The sequence below is a fragment of the Haplochromis burtoni genome, unplaced genomic scaffold (genome assembly GCF_018398535.1).
Source record: "Haplochromis burtoni strain Fernald_Lab_line unplaced genomic scaffold, NCSU_Asbu1 Contig_121, whole genome shotgun sequence".
Taxonomy (NCBI): domain Eukaryota; kingdom Metazoa; phylum Chordata; class Actinopteri; order Cichliformes; family Cichlidae; genus Haplochromis; species Haplochromis burtoni.
In genome coordinates, this window is record NW_024582482.1 from 1,457,344 (window position 1) to 1,460,240 (window position 2,897).

General features: G+C 53.0%; 1 pseudogene; it reads left to right on the forward strand.

Moving 5' to 3' along the window:
- Positions 1 to 399: 399 nt before the first annotated feature.
- LOC121815037 lies at positions 400 to 2,622 on the forward strand (annotated as a pseudogene).
- Positions 2,623 to 2,897: the final 275 nt, after the last annotated feature.

A 2,897-nucleotide genomic window follows, 5' to 3' on the forward strand; every position in this document is an offset into this window, starting at 1 on the left:
GAGGTTGATCAAGCCTAGGAAAGTGGTGCTACTCACAAAAGGGGGCAAACTCTGACTGGAAGGAGTAGAGGACAAGTTTCTGAGAGTTAACAGCTTGTGTTATAGGTGGCTCACAGGACAACAGCTTCAAGCACAGCTTAATAGTCGTCTCAGTAAGAAAGTCTCCATTTCAAGTGTGAAGGGAAGGCTTCGAGCTGCAGGTTTGACAGGATGAGTTGCAGCAAGGAAGCTATTGCTAAGACGTCATAATAAGACAAAGAGGCTTGCCTGAGCCATGAAACACCACCACTACTGAAGACTGGAAGAAGGTATTATGGACTGATGAATCAAAATTGAAATCTTCGGTTCATCACGCAGATTATTTGTACGCCATCAAGTAGGCGAAAGGATGGTTCCACGATGTGTGGCATCAACTGTCAGACATGGAGGAGGAAGTGTGATGGCCTGGGTCTGTTTTGCTGGATCCAGGATCAGTGACTTGTACAGAGTGAGAAGCACCCTGAACCAAAACGGCCACCACAGCATTATGCAGCAAGACAAGACAAAAAACACGCTGTGGAAGAGAGCCAGAGATTATTAGTAACTAAGAATTGAATGCAAAGTAGTGAATAAACACATTGTGGGTGAAAAAGGTAACTGAAGAAGAAACACTGAGTGCATTCTGGGATTCCCCCAGCAGCCTAGTGTCATGGTCCGGGGTGTGTGGCTGGAATTTTCCATCAGGCTCCTGAGTTTATCTGGTATCCGTCCGTGGGCAGGGCAACCACCTCCTCCAGTTCCTCACACCTGGGAGGAAAATCACCAGAGTGATTTACGCCTCAAATATGTTTATTCACCACCAGTTCGTCATCAACCCATATTGGTAGCAGGCTCTCTTTGTGATTTATCTTGCTAACATTACTTTCTTGTGCTACAGTTCCAGACTCACCTTGTCTCAAACCTCTGGCTTATGTTCCTCTCTTGGTCTCAGGATACCAAACCACCATTTTGGAAATCACCATGTGCCTCACCTGCCTGTCCCCCTGCCATCACACTCCATCAGGAACCGCTGGATCTCAGGTCAGCCACAGAGTTCCACACCGCTCAGCTCACCACGGATTCACCTCACCCTTATCTTATCGCTCTTTTTGGCCTGTGGTAAATGGCCTGTATTTGTATAGCGCCTTACTAGTCCTTAAGGACCCCAAAGAGCTGCCCACTTGCTACAGCCACTCTATGCTGCCTTAAAAAGTAAAACAGCCAAAGATCCTGTTGACTGGCTGCCGGAACGCATCCAGGCGTTTTCCACAGCCTAGTCTGCGCTGGCTGGCGCCGCCCTGCTGGCCCACCCGTTTCCGTAGGCGCACCGACGCATTTGACGTGGCAGTGGGTGCCGTGTTGGAACAGCGGGTTTCAAGTGTCTGGTAACCGCTCGCCTTTTTCAGTCATACGCTCCGGGATGCCAAATGCCAGTACACTGTTTTCGACAGGGAGTTGCTGGCCCTACACCTCATGACACAACATTTTCGTTTTTTCCTCGAGGGTCGCAACTTCACTGCATATGTTGACCATAAACCTTTGCCATGTCCAAGGTCTCTGACCCATGGAGCGCATGCCAGCAGCGCCAGTTGGTGGCCATTTCGGAGTTTACCACAGACATTCAGCATGTGGATGGTAAGTCCAATCACGTGATAGACGTTGCTGACTGTCTATCACGGGTGTTGGTTTCTGCAGCGTATGTTGGCGTCGACTACGCTGCCATGGCCGCTGAGCAACGTGCTGACCCGGACATCCTTGCCCTTCAGTCAATGAAAACGGGCCTCATGCTGGAGGACACCCCCACTGGGACGGCGGTCCAATGGAGGACACCCCCATTGGGACGGCAGTCCACGCCTGCTTTGCGACGTTTCCACTGGCCGCCACGGCCGTTCATGTGGACCTGGTTGGTCCATTGCCACAGTCACAGGGTTTCACGCACCTTTTGACTGTGGTAGACCGCATGATCAGGTGGCCGGAGGCAGTACCCCTGGCGTCCACAACAGCGGTGACGGTGGCCAGAGCATTTTTGTCAACGTGGGTTTCGCGTTTCGGTTCGCCTGCTGACATTACCTCGGACAGGGCCCACCAGTTTGTTTCTGAGCTTTGGTCTGCCATGGCTGACGGCCTGGGGGTCAAGGTCCACCCCACCACAGCATACCATCACAGCAAGCTAACAGGATGTGCGAGCGGTTTCACCGGTTTCACCGGTCACTCAAGGCCGTGCTCCGGGCTTCCTTAACAGGTGATAACTTGGTCGACCGTCTTCCGTGGGTTTTGCTGGGATTGCGTAGCGTGGTTAAAGAAGACCTCGGGGTTTCCCCGGCTGAACTGGTCCCCGGCTGAACTAGTCCTCGGCCAGCCCCCCCCCCGTGTTTCGATACCTCTGTGCTGCCTTTTCGCCCCCCAAGGGACTCATTTTCTGTTCCTGGCCTTGTTCACCACTGCCTGCCTGACACTTTTGTTCCGAGGTCGTTGGACTCTGCTCATTTTGTTTTCGTCAGGCACGATGCCCATAGGACTTCACTGCGTCCACCATATGACGGGCCATACAGGGTTCTTAAACCAGGAAAAAAACATTTCATTTTGGACTGGATTGGGACTTAAGCCTGCACATGTTCTGCAAGATGATCACGTAGTCCCTGCTCAGGCCCCTCGCCGCGGCCGCCCACCTACCACCGGGCTGATGGATTCTACTTTTTCCCCTAGGAGCGCCCCACAACCAAGGGAGCCCGAGTTGTCTGCAGCTTTTTCTGACCACCAGTGCCAGCCTTGCTCCCGGGCTGGGTTTCCCTCAGTCAGATCCCCACCCCCCCGGTTCAGCTGTTCCGGCCGTTTGCTTAAACCCCGGGTCCTGGACTAGTTCTGCTGGGTGTTCGAGG